General features: G+C 42.6%; 1 long non-coding RNA gene across 1 annotated transcript in view; it reads left to right on the plus strand.

The window, feature by feature from the left end:
• The window catches only part of LOC134911394 (uncharacterized), a 180,177-nt gene that overhangs the window by 14,671 nt on the left and 147,943 nt on the right, over positions 1-17,563 (plus strand). The window contains exon 3 of the long non-coding RNA XR_010176535.1: positions 6,195-6,312. This is a non-coding gene — a long non-coding RNA (uncharacterized LOC134911394). The remainder of the gene's footprint in view (positions 1-6,194; positions 6,313-17,563) is intronic.

A 17,563-nucleotide genomic window follows, 5' to 3' on the forward strand; every position in this document is an offset into this window, starting at 1 on the left:
TGGGAGCTTTGGTATAATCCCCATGGTCCTTTCGGAGTTCCCAGCATCCACTAGGACGTCAGAGAAAATAAGAATTTACTTACCGATAATTCTATTTCTCATAGTCCGTAGTGGATGCTGGGCGCCCATCCCAAGTGCGGATTGTCTGCAATACTTGTACATAGTTACAAAAATCGGGTTATTATTGTTGTGAGCCATCTTTTCAGAGGCTCCTCTGTTATCATGCTGTTAACTGGGTTCAGATCACAGGTTGTACGGTGTGATTGGTGTGGCTGGTATGAGTCTTACCCGGGATTCAAAATCCTTCCTTATTGTGTACGCTCGTCCGGGCACAGTATCCTAACTGAGGCTTGGAGGAGGGTCATAGGGGGAGGAGCCAGTGCACACCAGCTAGTCCTAAAGCTTTTACTTTTGTGCCCAGTCTCCTGCGGAGCCGCTATTCCCCATGGTCCTTTCGGAGTTCCCAGCATCCACTACGGACTATGAGAAATAGAATTATCGGTAAGTAAATTCTTATTATATTCAGTCTGGATCACTATACTAATAATATACTTACATTGTCTTATACTACAGGTAATTCTAATAAACAATCAATGTCATCACTGCAAAGTGGAGTTTAAATAGGAATTGTATGGGAAACCTCATAAACTTGGACCTGGGTCTTTTTCCTCAAAACACCAGTAATTACTATATTGAAGAAAACTGTACAAAATACATTGAGTATGTAAGACTGAGGCAGTACTGCAATGGTTTCAGACAGACACTGATATGAATGATCAGAGGGATTGCAAAGAGCAGTGATCACATATGCCTATAACAGGACAGTGTGGAAATGGTTCTCAAGATTTTAAAGGGAAGGGACAGGGTGAGTGCTCAGGTAGAGACCAACATGAAGTAGGACAATTTTTAGAGTTTCACTTGTAATTGCTACAGTATAATAGAGAACTGTAATGTGTGTACAGTGGCTTAGAATAAACATGGTGGTCTCTTGGAAATGAGGGGAACTGCAACAGCTAATCTATCTAATTCTGAGGGGTGATCTTCAGTATGACGCCGGCCGGGATCCCTGGCAACCAGCATAGCGGCACCGGGATCTCAACCGCCAGCATGCCGACACATATTCTCCCTCTTGGGGGTCCACGACCCCCCTGGAGGGAGAATAAATAGCGCGGTGCACATAGCGCGCCACCATGCCCACAGCGTGGTGAGCACAGTGAGCCCACAAGGGGCTCATTAGCTCTCTCGCCCAGCTGTCGGTATGCCGGCAGTTGGTATCCCGGCGCCGGTATGCTGGCCCCCGGCATCCCGGCCGCCGGCATACCATACTACACCCCTTCTGAGCATAATCGCTAAAACAAACAAATAAAATTACATTTGGACAAATGACACAAACACATATACCAAAGTGATCCCCGCTTAGATAAGAAAAACAAAGTTACAAGGATGCAGTGAAACTACGCTGACATACACAAATATCTTGATAAACTATAAATTACACACATAGAAAGCCATGATAGAAAAGGGAAACACAGAATGATAATACACAAGCCAAAAATCAGTAAGGAAAGCCATTCATATGTCAAAGGTCACACGCCAGATTAGGTATCACCCATGAAGCAGAGACCACAGAACAGGTTGGGTATGGATGACCGCAATTTGGGATCCCGCCAGTCAACATACCAACGCCGGGACCCTGAGGTTTAGAATGCTGGTGTGGGGGCAAGCACAATGAAGCCCCTTGTGGGCTCACTGCGCTTGCCATGCTGCAGGCTTCTCGACATAGGTTCTATTCCCACTCTATGGGTGTCGTAGACACCCATGAGTAAGAATAGTCCCTGTTAGTCGGCATGCCGACAGTCGGGATTTTGAGGGGTCGGGATGCAAATAACCACATCTCCACAGAGCCACTGGAAGAGTCAAAACAAGAGAAACAAGAGAAAGAAGTAAATCGCAGCAGAGCGATCGGGTCAGAACTGCGCATGCGCCGGCAAGGCAATGCGCCGGCGCATGCCAGACGGCCGAAGGCCGCCAGGCCACTACGTTCGCCTCTGCCTGATTGACAGGCAGAGATGGTCGCTGGTCGGTGGGGGGGGCAGAACGGCAACATTTGGCTGCCGTTTTGTGGGTGCGGTCTGGCCAACGCAGGCGTGGCCAGACTGAACGGGGGGCGTGACGTCAGACGCAGCTGCTGCGTGCCGGGGAGCGATGAGTAGCTCCCGGCCAGCACGCTAAAGCTGCGCTGGTCGGGAGCTACTCTTGAAGTGCAAAGGCATCGCCGCTGTGCACTACTGCAGGGAGGGCCGGCACTGACATGCGGGGCGGGATAGCCCTGTGCTGGGTGTCCCCCCACATGTCAGTGTGAATGATCGTAGCTGTGCTAAATTTAGCACAGCTACGATCATCTCGGAATGACCCCCATAGTCCAGACTGAAAGAAAAGCAGTCCAACACAAATCAAGATCCAAGTCCTTGTTAGAGGATGGGGAACATCTTGAGTACAGAATTAGCAGTAATAAGAATCAGTGACATAGGTCACTTAAAACACTAAAGCCTGGTACACACAGATCATCCACATCGCCCAGGCTGTATGTACTATCCTGTGAGTCATTTGTTGCATCTTCAGATCTGAAGATATAGTGAGCGATTTTGGTAAAATTGTCTAGTATGTACATACTTCCTACATATATGCCTGATATCTCATTAATGACCAAAATACGGAACGACACACAATATATCATTCAGACATTTGTTCATAGTGTGAACGCAGTATATCGTTTGTCCAGGAGTTCAAGGAAAATTGGGATGACTATCACGTTGTTTACAAATTGTGTAGTGTGTTCCCGACTTTAGGGGCTAACAGTGTGTTGAATTTACACTGCTAATGCCCACAAAAAAGGCCTACACCAGGGGCGTAAATACTGGAGACAATGGAAGGCAGTCCTCTCCATGTGCCACCTGAAGGGGGCACACTGAACTCTTCCATTGGTCCAGGTTCTGCTTTATGCTCCCCAGAGCAGGAATAAGCAGGGAGCATGTGCTGCGGTCCTCCCTCTCCCTGTCTGTGTGCTGCTGGGGTGGTAGAGGTGAATGTGGATGGTGAATGTGATCTGCAGAAGGCAGGGCCCCTCCCACAGTAGCCAGCACCTATAGGGAGAGATTTCATCTTGAGTGCAGACTTCCCCCATCCTAACATCCTTCCTCCTCACAGCTGTACAAGGGGCACAGGCAGCCGTACAGGGGGTTCATGTCATTCTTAGCAGATGACCCAGGCGGAGCCCCTCTAATAAGCATGGGCCCGGTAATTAGTACCCTCCACATCTCGGCACCCCTGAAGAGAGTGTGTCTGGTGCTGCTGGGTCTGGGGTGGTTGCAGTGAATAAAACAATATAAGGAGTGTTGGCGCTGTGCAGGCGGGTATAAATAAAAAGACCTGTATATCAGCTGCCATCAGGTGAGGAGGTAGCCAGCCTCCACTATATAGCAAAAACGAAAGAATAAAAAACATATACCAGGTAGGCGCTTGATAACAGAGACAATTAATTTAAAAAGTAAACAGTTTATTGCACATTTAATAAAACACTTAAACAACACAGTTAAAATGATAGTAATAATATTAATGGTCAGGTGTTACCCTGAATCGGAGTACTATGTCTGAAATACCACATACATATGTAAAAGTGAGAGTCCCTGGAGTTAAAAAATATTCGTAGCGGGCGGAGACTCTCAGTGATAGTTCAGTCAGTCTCAATGCCAAAGGTGTGTGTGTGTGTATATATATATAATATATATATATATATATATATATATATATATATATAGTGGATATTATATCTGCATGCAGAATTAAATGTAGATTATCTTCCGTATCTTGATGCACTTAATGTCTATACCATATAAGCAGTAAATAGCTGGTGTATAGCTGATACGGCAAAGCGGCCGCTTAGCAACGGACACCTGCAGCGGCTGGATCCGCTGTCTGACAGTAGCGATTGCCTTCAGCGGCTCTCCATGTTACCATACCAGCTGTACGGCCATTATCAGCGGCCGCTTTGCCGTATCAGCTATACACCAGCTATTTACTGCTTATATGGTATAGACATTAAGTGCATCAAGATACGGAGGATAAACTACATTTAATTCTGCATGCAGATCTAATATCCACCTTATCAGTATATAGATATAGATATATATATATATATATATACACACCTTTGACATTGAGACTGACTAAACTATTACTGAGAGTCTCCGCCCGCTACAAATATTGGTGGTAACTATACTTGATGTACTTTTTATGCTTTGAATATTTTTTAACTCCAGGGACTCTCACTTTTACATATGTATGTGGTATTTCAGACATAGTACTCCGATTCAGGGTAACACCTGACCATTAATATTATTACTATCATTTTAACTGTGTGTTGTTTAAGTGTTTTATTAAATGTGTAATAAACTGCTTACTTTTTAAATTAATTGTCTCTGTTTTCAAGCGCCTACCTGGTATATGTTTTTTATTCTTTCGTTTTTGCTATATAGTGGAGGCTGGCTACCTCCTCACCTGATGGCAGCTGATATACAGGTCTTTTTATTTATACCCGCCTGCACAGCGCCAACACTCCTTATATTGTTTTATTCACTGCAACCACCCCAGGCCCAGCAGCACCAGACACACTCTCTTCAGGGGTGCCGAGATGGGGGGGGGAGTACTAATTACCGGGGCCCATGCTTATTAGAGAGGCCCAGCCTGGGTCAACTGCTAAGAATGACATGAACCCCCTGTGCGGCTGCCTGTGCCCCTTGTACAGCTGTGAGGAGGAGGAATGTTTGTTGGTTGCAGTGAATGCAAGTGGAGGGGAGGGATGGGGGCCACAAATAACTAACTCGCCTCCCAGCTAGTAGTATGAGCTTATGTCGCTGGCCTACACTTATATTCTTCTGTAGATCTGACACTTGCGCCTCCTTCCACATTCCCTGATAGAATGGAGGGGGGGGGGGGGGCGCAGGGGGATGGTGTGTTCTAACATAGAATAAGCACAGTAAGGGTTTGTTCATATAATGGGGAACAAAGCCAGACCCACATGGAGAATCAGATATGCATGTCAGTAGCTGTACATATTGAGGACTGGTGCAAGTAATCACTGATGATGATGATATTTGTCAGCAACGTGCTTCTGCTTAGCTAAATGCAGGTTCACTTCTGAAGCGCATTCACTGATTGTGCATATGTTACTGTATATGATTTTAACAGTGTATTTAAAATAGCACTGGGATCATGAATTCAGTTCTAACCAGGGCCCTGTGTTTGTATGAGTTTCCTTTTATAACATAAAACATATTGATAGATATGACTAAAATGGATGTTAGTATGTGTGTGCATGTATGTTATGGAATAGAGGTCCAGTGAATTATATATTCTCTATATAATGGCACTGTATAAGTAAATGATAATAAATACATTGAAATAATACATTAAATCAAAGAAAGACCCTACATGCCAATCTACCCAAAGTCCTCTCAAACCCCTCACAATGCCCAATTGCCCAGCACTCTATATGCATTTTAGAAGCTCCATTACAGTACTCCAAAATACATTTCATACTTCCCACAATTAGGTCTGTCTTCTTATACCAAAGAAATGCTCTACCAATGCCTGTATTATATAGCTATGGCTTTTACGTATATTTCACAGTTATATTTTACAGTTCTCACTAAGGGGTATATTCATCATCACCTAAGGGCAACGGTGGTTTCCACATGTTTTATGTGAAAGGCCCAGTCATTATTAGGCGCACAATAGGGAGCAATAGGGAGCCTAATATTCAGCAAACTATGGGGGTAATTCTGAGTTGATCACAGCAGGATTTGTTTTAGCAGTTGGGCAAAACCATGTGCACTGCAGGGGGGGGTAGATATAACATGTGCAGAGAGAGTTAGATTTGGGTGTGGTGTGTTCAATCTGCAATCTAAATTGCAGTGTAAAAATAAAGCAGCCAGTATTTACCCTGCACAGAAACAAAATAACCCACCCAAATCTAACTCTCTCTGCACATGTTATATCTGCCTCCCCTGCAGTGCACATGGTTTTGCCCAACTGCTAAAAAAAAATCCTGCTGCGATCAACTTGGAATTACCCCTATATTCAGGAATTTGCCTGTGATAACAAACACAATCTTCAGATGGCATTTATTCTTGCAGTTCCACTTCTTCCAGTGAGAAGGAGGTCTTGGATTGCGAAGATGGATCAGAATGGATACCTCCGCTGCCTCCTCAGTGCCCAGTGTCTGTACATGCGCAGAAACCAGCAACGGAAGTGGTAAGTATCAAGGCTACCGCTGTAGCAGTGTTACTGATGCAGAGATAGTTGCTTTTCGGAACAGCTGTGCTGAATCTGGCCCCTATGATGAATAGGTCCACAAGAGAGAAAGTTATACTCAGCCAGCTAAATTAATTTTCACTAACCTGTTGTGCAGTAGCAGCAGATGAACGTGAACAGTATCATTGTAATTTTCCTATTTTTCTACATTGGACTGTGATGCCTATTTACTATTTACAACCACATCAAGGCATTAAGTTTCATTTAATTTAAACTGTTCTGCTGGCTGGTTATTGCCAATGTACGCTTGCTCATGGAACTGAAAGTCCAGCTATATGCTTCATTTTAACATTTGATTAAGTTGAATAAAGAAAAAATGCTTTATGTTTTATAATTATGATCTATTATGTCCATCCTGAGATGTTTTTTAAATAGACTTCATCATGAAAATCGTGGGAAGCTTTTGCTGACAAAAACTCATATTACAGGAGGTAATTCTTTTCATATATTCGCCAATGGGCTAATGAGCACTATCAAAGCTTTTGACTCTTCATCCACAAACAGATGTGTTCTGTGTGTCTCTTTCTATATCAGTTATTTGTCTCCTATTTTACATATCCGTTTCATTTCACTTGCAGTGCATTAATGTTCTGTTCTGTGATTAAAATGATTAGTTATATATATGTGGAACGCAGTGTTTAGACATTGCTTGACAACTTTACAGAACATTTGATAAGTATCAATTGTTACATTAATCAACATATTCATAATATTTCCCTCTTGTAAATGAGCTCAGATTTTGTAAATGGGAAAGATTAAAAGTGAGTAGCTACAGTTTACAGACATCTTCTCTAAATAATGCTGGGGGAATTTTCTGTTTGTTTTTCCTAGTATTGATTAACCCCTCCATGGCACACACCTGTGATGGGCCTATAAATTGATCTGAGAAACTACCATATTGTGTATCACTGTCAGAAGAGGACACATAGTAGTTACATAGGACCAGTAATTGAAGGGTATGCTGGTCCTTGTAATATAAAATTAGAGTATCTTGGGGGGTCTCCAGGTAAGTGTAGCTCTCAATTTAGAAATACATGAACATATGACCCAGGTGCTGTTATGATATAGCGTAAGGACCTTCAGAGCAGAGATGCCTTGCTGTGGCTGGGGGTATACAATATGTTTGCCAATGTATTTAACTGTGATCTCTGCATTTTTTATTATCATGTAGAATTTTAAATTCCTGTTACTGGTCTGTTTTGTGGTGTGCTGAGGGAATTCTGTTTGTTTTTTTCTAATCTCTAATTAATAAGATGTATGTTGTGTTTACTGCCAGGGGCCCATGGTAATATGGCACCTCACAAATCCCTACAATTTTTGCATTTTATGTCAAGAATTTTATTTTTTATTTTTTACTCTACCTAAGTAAATATTTTGGTTTTATTTTCAGGACGTGAAACTAAATGTATATACAGTATTTTCCGGCATGGTGAATAGTATGGGTCTCTTTCACTGGACCGTCCCTATTAGTGGACTTGGTTTCATAGATGTCAACATTGTCAGTGAACATATATAAGATCCATCCACAAAACTTATGTGTGCTCTGCTCAACCCTATAGTACTTCCTTTAAATTGAGTATATATTTTTTATTCATTGGCATTATACAGGGAAATAGGGTTACACATTTTATTTAAAAAAAAAATGCTTTTTTTGGGGATTCCCCCTTTTACAGAATTAAACGTAAAAAAATATATTACATATTTTATTCTGCTCTTTATAATATTTACAGGTATATTAAGTATGCATCACTTGCAATATGTAGCTCTCGCAGGTGCTTATTGCATTCAGGGGTAAAATAACTAACCAGCAGGTTGTTAATACCACCGGGATCAGTACGGTGGCTTTGACTGATTTAAAACAACAATATAAACAGATGCTAAGCAAGTCTGACTAAGCATTCATTTCTGTTGTCATTTTAAAAAGCTGCCAGTGAGCCTTGACTATCCACTGATTACTAAATATACCCCAAAAGGGGTCAACGGCTCTATAGGTGTCCTCCCCCACATTCCCATGTCTGCCCTCACCCACTTACTTCTTTCTGTCTCATCTCTTTCCCCCTTCACTCTGTCTGACTCTCTTTAATCTCTGCCCTCCCCCTCCCTCTCTCCTCCTCTCTAGTGTTGTTCTGTGAGGGAAGGAACAATAGCTCCAGGTCCTGGCAGGACTCAGGGAACAATCCTGTGCATCCAACATTGATAACTTTGTGATGTCAGAATTTACTACTGTGTACACAGCAATGGTGTCTCTGTGATGTCAGAAATGACTATTGTTTAGTCAAACAATAGTGCCTTTGTGATGTCAGTAGTTAGAACTACATAAGCTGAAGCAGTGCCTTTGTGATGTCAGAATTAGGGCTGATGCATCATCGCTTGGAAAGTGATAAAATGGAGAGTAAAAAAGTACCATCCAATCAGCTCCTAACTGCCATGTCACAGGCTGTGTTTGAAAATGGCAGTTAGGAGCTGATTGGCTGGTACTTTTTCACTCTCTATTTTATCACTATCCAAGCGATGATGCATGTGGCCTTTAATGACTGTTTAGTCAACCAATAGTGGCTTTGTGGTTCCAGAATTCACTTTTGTAAACGTAGTAATAGTGCCTTTGCGATTTCAGTAGTTACTACTGTGTAGGCAGCAATAATGTCTCTGTGATGTCAGTATGGGCTACAGTATAGGCTACGATAGTGCCTATGTGATGTCTGTAGTTACTATTATATATTCAAGCAATACTGCCTTTGTGAAGTCAGAAGTTACTATTATAAAAGCAGCAATAGTGCCTCTGTGGTATCAGTACTGTATCTACAACTGTATTGGCTGCAATGAGAACTTTGTAATGTCAAAATGTACTACTGTCTAGTCAAATAATTCTGCTTTTGTGATGTCAGCAGTTACAACTGTATAGACAACTATAGTGCCTTTGTGGTGTCAGAATTAACAACTGTATAGTCAAGCTATTTGTGATGTCAGCAGTTACTAGTGTATAGGCTGAGATAATGCCTCTGTGATGTCAGTAATTACTGCTGCATAGTCAAGCAACAGTGCCTTTGTGATGTTACTACTGTAAAATCATGAATAGAGTCTTTGTGATTTCAGTTGTTACTACTGCATACTCAAGCCATAGTACAGTATATCTGTGATGTCAGTAGTTATTTGGTTAAATGAGTTTTACAAATGTATACAGTAGGTATCATTGATTACTGCCACTGTGATGTCAGAATTGACTACTATATACTGTAGTCAAGCAATAGTGCCTTTGTGATGTCTGTAGTTACCATTGTATAGGCAGTAATCGTGCTTTTGTGATGCAAGTAGTTACTCTGGTAAAAGTAGCAATAGTGCCTTTTTGATGTAAGTAGTTAGTACTGGGTAGACAATCAATAGTGTCTTTGTGATGTTAATAGTTACTATGGTCAAAGCAGGAACAGTATATTTGTAATGTCAGAAGTTACTACTGCATAGACTGCTATAATGCCTTTGTGATTTCAGAATGTACTACCTCATACACGCTAACATTTTAAACATAAAAATTGGTACAAATGCGAAAAGGGGGCGTGGCCACGGGTAAAGGGGGCATGACGCCCCCTTTCCTATGCTTTCAATGGAAGTTAGGAGAGCCAAAAATCGGTACAGACCATAAAAAAAAAGGTACTGTACCTACTAAAAAGGTGCAGCTGGAGGGTATGCTACCTTATAGGGGTGTGGTTCATCAAATCGACAGTGTCTAGGTCGACAATGTTTAGGTCGACCACTATAGGTCGACAGTCACTAGGTCGACATGGATGGAAGGTCGACAGGGTTTCTAGGTCGACATGTGCTAGGTCGACAGGTCTAAAGGTCGACATGAGGATTTTTTTTTTTGTGTCGTTTTCTTTGTAGAGTGACCGGGATCCCAAATTAGTGCACCGCGTCCCCTTGCATGGCTCGCTTCGCTCGCCATGCTTCGGGCATGGTGCCTTCGCTCCGCTACCGCTTCGCTCGGCACACTTTACTGTTCCAATCGTAGTCCACGTGGATCGTTAAGTATGAAAAAATTCAAAAAAAGAAAAAAAATGTGAAAAACTCATGTCGACCTTTAGACCTGTCGACCTAGCACATGTCGACCTAGAAACCCTGTCGACCTTCCATCCATGTCGACCTAGTGACTGTCGACCTATAGTGGTCGACCTAAACATTGTCGACCTAGACACTGTCGATCTTCAGACCGGATCCCACCTTATAGTCATGCAACAGTACATTTGTGGTGTCAGTAGGTACTACTTTAAAGGCAGCAAGAGTGCTTTTGTGATGTCAGTATTTACTACTGTATAGGCAGCAATCTGGACTTTGTAATGTCAAAATTTACTATACTGTATAATCAAGGAATAGTACCCTTGTGATGTCAGTAGTTAAATGTTGTAAAATTAGCAATAGTGTCATTAGTTAGTAACATATCTAAGCAATAGGATATCTGTGATGTCAGTAATTACTATGATCAAAGCAGCAAAAGTGCCTTTGTGATGTCAGGCATTACTACTGTATAGGCTGCTATAATGCCTTTGTTATATAAGAATTTACTACTCTATAGTACAGTATTTTTGATGTCAGCAGTTACTACCGTTATGCCTGAAAGACTGCCTTTGTGGTGTCAGAAATAATCACTGTACAGTCAAACAATAGTACCTATGTGATTTCAGTAATTACTGTTGTAAAAGTAGCAAAGTGCCTTTGTGTTGTATTTACTACAGTATAAGCTGAAATAGTGCCTTTGTGATGTCAGAATTGACTACTGTGTAGTCAAGCAATATAGCCTTTGTGATGTCAGTAGTTATTACAGTATAGGTTGAAATAATGCCTTTTTGATGTCAGAATTTACTAATGTATTGTCAGGCAATAGTGTATTTGTACTGTCAGTAGTGAGTATTGTAAAAGCAGTAATAGTACGTTTGTGTTGTCAGTAGTTACTATGGTCAAATCAGCAACAGTGCCTTTGTGATATCAGGAGTTACTAATGTATAGGCTGCTATAATGCTATACTGATGTAAGAATTTTTCACCATAGTCAATCTATAGTACCTTGGTGCGGTCAGTAGTTACTACTGTATAGGGGGTTGATCGTTGCTGTGCTAAATGTAGCACAGCTACGATCATCTTCCCTGACATGTGGGGGGACGCCCAGCACAGGGCTAGTCCGCCCTGCATGTCAGTCCTGCCACCCCCGCACAAATACAAAAGCATCGCACAGCGGCGATGCTTTTGTAATTGAGGAGTAACTCCCGGCCAGCGCAGCTCCAGCGGCTGGAACGGAGTTAATTGTCGCTGCCGCTGTCCGCAGCGGCTGCGTGAGACGTCACGCAGCCGCCGCGGCCCGCCCCCCCCCCCCCAACAGTCCGGCCACACCTGCGTTGGCCGGACCGCTCCCCCTAAATGGCGGCTTAACGCCGCCGTTCAACCCCCTCTCGCCCAGCGACCGTCTCTGTCTCAGAGGCGATCGCTAGGCAACGAAAGCTGCCATGCGCTTGCGCACACGCAGTTCCAACCTGATTGCTGTGCTGCGACAAACTGCAGCACGCGATCGGGTCGGAATGACCCCCGTAGGCTGAAATAGTGCCTTTGTGATGTCATAATCAATTACAAGATGATCAAGCAATAGTGCCTTTGTGATTTCATTAATTATTAAGTGTTGTAAAAGAAGCAAAAGTGTCTTTTTGATGTTAGTATTTACTATACTATTATATATGCATTAGTAGTGCCTTGATGATATCAGTATTTAATAAAGTATTGGGTAAAATAGTGCCTTTGTGATGTTAGATTTGACTACTGTGTAGTCAAGCAATAAAGCCTTTGTGAAGTCAGTAGTTATTACAGTATAGGCTGCAATAATGCCTTATTAATGTCAGAATTTACTACTGAATTGTTAAGCAATAGTGTATTTGTGCTGTCAGTAGTTACTATTGTAAAAACAGTAATACTGCATTTGAGTTATCAGTACTTACCACAGTATAGTCAAATAAAACTGCCATTGTGAGATAAGATTTGACTACTGTGTAGTCATGCAATAGTACATTTGTGACGTCATTATTTACTATTGTATATGCTGCAAATATGCCTTTGTGATTAAAGAACTAATTACTGTATAGTCAAGCAATAGATCCTTTGTGATCTCAATTACTGTTGTAATGTCAGCAGTTACTATTATATAGTCAAGCAGTAGTGCCTCTGTGATATCAGTATTTACTACTATATAGGCTGCAGTAAGGCCTGTGTGATGTAAAAATTTACAACTGCATAATTAAACTATTGCTGTCAGTAGTTACTAATGTGTATATAGCAATAGCGCCTCTATGATGCAATTATTTACTACAGTATATGCTACAGTAGTAATGTGATGTGAGAATTTACTACTGTATAGTTAAGCAATAGTGTCTTTGTGCACAACTGCCATAAAAAACTACTTTTTCTTCCTTTACTCAAATAAATATTTGGAAATTGTTTACTTTAAATGGATTGTCATACTTTTCTGAATAGCTGCTGGTCTTCTGAAAATAATGGTACCACATTTGTATGGGAAGATTTATGGTGCCCACACACGGTACGATTATCACATGCTATTTGATCTTTTTAGTTCAAATAGCATCGCATCTAGTTCACATCGCACCGTGTTTAGTTTCCCTTGCGATGCGATGCGCGCTCCCGTGTAGTCCATATCGCAAGGCAAAATAGTATGTGCAGCAGGTATTTCTAAACTACATCGCATACATTACATATTGTAACATAGAAACATAGAAACACAGAATGAGATGAGCGGGTTCGGTTTTACTCGGTTTTACTCGGATTTACTCGGTTTTCAAAACGGCATCTTATTGGCTCACAGATGACTCACACGTGACGTGTTTTGGATAGCCAATAGGAAAAATCCGGATAAAACCGAACTGGCGTTAATTCTGGCGTTAAATCCGAACCCGCTCATCTCTAAGAATGTGACAGCAGATAAGAACCACTTGGCCCATCTAGTCTGCCCTTTTCTTTTACCATATTTTTTTTTATCTCAAACCTTATTTGATCCTTATTTCTTTGTAAGGATATCCTTATGTCTATCCCACGCATGTTTAATAAATTGCTCTACTGTCTTAGCCTCTACCACCTCTGATGGGAGGCTATTCCACTTGTCCACCACCCTTTCTGTGAAGTAATTTTCCTCATATTTCTCCTGAACCTCCCTCCCTCCAGTCTCAGTGCATGTCCTCGTGTTCTATTGCTTCTGTTCATTTGGAGAATGTTTCCCTCCTGGACGTTCTTAAAACCTTTGATATATTTGAAAGTTTCTATCATGTCCCCCTTTTCCCTTCTCTGCTCCAAACTATACATAGTGAGATTTCTTAGTCTTTCTGGGTGTGTTTTGTGATGTAGGCCATGCACCATTTTAGTTGCCCTTCTTTGTACAGTCTCTAATGTATTAATATCCTTTTGAAGATATGGCCTCCAGAACGGAACACAGTAGTCTAGATGAGGCCGTACCAATGACCTATACCAGAGGTTGCCAAACGCGGTCCTCAAGGCACTCCAATGGTCCAGGTCCTAAATGTATCCATGCCTGGCCACAGGTGACTTAATTAGCAGCTCAGTCAATTTGTATTGTAGTCAAATTCGGGCGTAGTTCAAATCGCATGTATAGAAGTTCAAATAGCATACCACTAAAGTACAAATCGCATAACACAAATAGTATAGCTTGAATCGCACCTAGCACAGATAGCACCGTGTGTGGGCACCATCAGTGTAGAAATGCTAGGTGCAAAAACATGCAACAACCACTGTGTGTTTGTTTGTTTGTTTGTTTGTTTCAAATTTGAGATGCAGAATACATTATTTGTCTGAAAAGTAATCTCAACAAAATAACTCTAAAAGGACCACTTTATTTGAAAGGGTGGACTTTCCTCTATCTTCTCTGCACATAAGGGTGTTGTGTTGTCTTACTATTACAAGGTAATAACTAATAAGGAGACCCATCATTTGAAAAATGAAGGGCCACCATAGTTTCATAGACGCAGAAAGGGGGAGGGGGGGAATTTATACTGGTAAAATACTGTTTCCTTGCACTACTGCTCGTGTCTGTTCGCAATGCTCCTCCAGGGACATTCTCCATTAAGAATGCACCTCCACTTTGATAATTATAAGTGCTAGGCCTTTCCTGCTGGTACATAGGGCCTAATTCTGCATGGGTTGTAGTTGTGTGAAAATTTGCACAACTACAATCCTTTACACTAGCATGCGGGGGGACACCCAGCACAATGCAAGTCCGCCCTGCATGCAGGGCCCTCCTTCCCTCCTATCATGTGAAATCTTCTCTGATCAGCGAAGCGCTCACAAGATAAGGGTAGCCCTCTGCCTGTGCAGCCTAGCTGCGAAGGCAGACGGCTATCCGCCATCTTTTGAGTTGCAGCATCTGCATGTGATGTCATGCAGCTGCTGCGGCCTGCCCTACAAACGGTCTGGGCACGCCTGCGTTGTCTGTACCGCGACCCCCCCAGTGCCGCCCCTGAAATGCCAGCCGATGCCCCCTCCCTGCAAACGCCTCTGCCTCTCAAACAGGCAGAAGTGTTCGTGTATGTGAGATTCCACTGCATCTCTGTATGGCCACGCGTAGTGCGGTATCTGTGCGTGCGCACACTGTAAAAGGGCTTCAGCATGCAAACGCATCACAGATGCATTTTCGGGGACGTGCTTGAGCTAAATAGCTCAGGAGGCACTGGCTAGCATCAGAGCCAGATTTACATGCTATATGTGAGCCAAAGTGTACATCTGGGCATTATACAAGATATAGCAGCATAAACTCCTGGAAACTTGTTGAGTTTTGATCAGAGATGTGCGGAAAAGTTAGCCATAGACTTTTTACTCCAGAGTTTTAGCTATAAATATTATTAGAATAATGCAAAAAAGATATTTCAAACATATTCTTTGTATTTTTCATATACTTTATACAGTCAAAACTCTGACACAAACGTAAGTATGACAGGAAAGGCTCTGCCTCACCTGCCTCACCCCACTGCACGTCACTGCATTCCATGCTGAATCAGGCCCATTATTACACAACACTACAACTGCCAAACTTCCTCTATTACATTCCACACACCCAGGTCTCAATCCAATTGTTTATATCTTGTAGATTTTCCACTGGTGGCATAAATATGTAAAGAGTACTGTATGCGAGTTTACTACTGGGACTATTTTTGTTTTATGCTGGATGATGATGATGATTATATACAGCAGACATATACTGTACAGTAATGCTTAACACAGAACCATCATCTGAGTATAAAGTGAAAATGCAGCATTGCAGAAAAAACACAGATCGGAGTGACAAATGAAAGAGTAGGGCAAACTTCCTTTATTACATTTATTTTTGTTTTATGCTGGTTTTTATTTGTTTAGGATGATGATGGTTTTATTTGTTTAGGACGATGATCGGTGCTGTGCGAAAACACACAGCACCGATCAGGTCTCAATTAGACCCCAGGAGGAGGAGCACAGGGGGTCATTCCGAGTTGTTCGCTCGTTGCCGATTTTCACAACGGAGCGATTAAGGCAAAAATGCGCATGGTTCGCAGTGCGCATGCGGTTAGTATTTTAACACAAAACTTAGTAGATTTACTCACGCCCGAATGAAGATTTTTCCTCGTTGAAGTGATCGTAGTGTGATTGACAGGAAGTGGGTGTTTCTGGGCGGAAACTGACCGTTTTCTGGGAGTGTGCGGAAAAACGCAGGCGTGCCAAGGAAAAACGCGGGAGTGTCTGGAGAAACAGGGGAGTGGCTGGCCGGATGCTGGGCGTGTGTGTGACGTCAAACCAGGAACGAAACTGACTGAACTGATCGCTATTTGTGAGTAAGTCTCGAGCTACTCAGAAACTGCTAAGAAATTTCTTTTCGCTATTCTGCGAATCTTTCGTTCGCAATTCTGCTATGCTAAGATACACTCCCAGAGGGAGGCGGCTTAGCGTGTGCAATGCTGCTAAAAGCAGCTAGCGAGCGAACAACTCGGAATCACCCCCATAGTGTACGAAAACAAGAACAATTTTAAGAAAACTGTTTTGCATCTATATTTACTATGTGTTTATTTGTTAACATCATTAGTATGTATCAAACATTAACCCTTTTTGTCATATTAAACTTGTCACGTTCGGCTTGGAATGAGGATCCGGCGACTGAGGTATGCTTGAGGAAGCGAACACTTGTGAGTGGAGAAGACGAGGAGGCTGAATGTAATTCCTTCTCATGGGATAGGAGCACTTGAAGAAGGGGAACTTGAGACTAGAAAAACACTGAGGATGAAGAACTGAGCTGTGAACCGTGGCTTGAAAGACGAGGTTGAAGAACACTGAAGATGATGAACTGAAGACTGTGAGCTGTGGCTTGAAAGACGAGGTTGAAGAACACTAAAGATAATGAACTGAAGGACTGTGAGCTGTGGCTTGAAAGACGAGGTTGAAGAACATTGAAGATAATGAACTGAAGACTGAGTTGTGGCTTGAAAGACGAAACTGAAGAGCACTGAAGATAATGAACTGGAGGACTGTGAGCTATGACTTGAAAGATGAGGTTGAAGAGCCCAGTAACTGTCTGAAACCAAAAATCCTCGAGGAATCAGGGTTACCAGAGGCGCTCCTTCAGGTGGTAACAGGCAGGAATGGCGGGATTACTGCAACTTGAAGAACAGAGGCAGAGCAATGCTGGAGAGTAACCAAGGTGCCGGAGTAGCCTGGGAGCACAGAGCTGGAGTACCTACACCTAAGTAGTAACTTGAAGTACTGGCACCCATATCCTGAGCCAGCTCCCTTTTATGAGCAGAGATTCCCTGTATTGGCCAGACACAATGAGCCTGTGCTATTGGCTCAGAACTTTGGTCTCCAACATAGCGGCCCCTGTGCAGCAGACACACCAATAGTGCACCTACTGTAGAACCAGGACTCCTCCTGGCCTCTACGGAAGCAGATCCCCATGCAAACGAGTCTACTGCAGCAGCCTCCACCCACCACGAATGGACTTGCAGCAGTAGCCCCCTACAACCGCACACGGACCCACTGCAGCAGCCCCCTACCACCGCACACGGACCCGCTGTAGCAGCCCAGCACTGCCCCCCCCCCCCCCCCATGATGGTTGATGACTCCGGACACCTTCGTGGTTTGGTTGGGTACCTAGTATGAAAAGCTCGAATTAATCT

The sequence above is a fragment of the Pseudophryne corroboree genome, chromosome 4 (assembly GCF_028390025.1).
Source record: "Pseudophryne corroboree isolate aPseCor3 chromosome 4, aPseCor3.hap2, whole genome shotgun sequence".
NCBI classification, from domain to species: Eukaryota; Metazoa; Chordata; class Amphibia; order Anura; family Myobatrachidae; genus Pseudophryne; species Pseudophryne corroboree.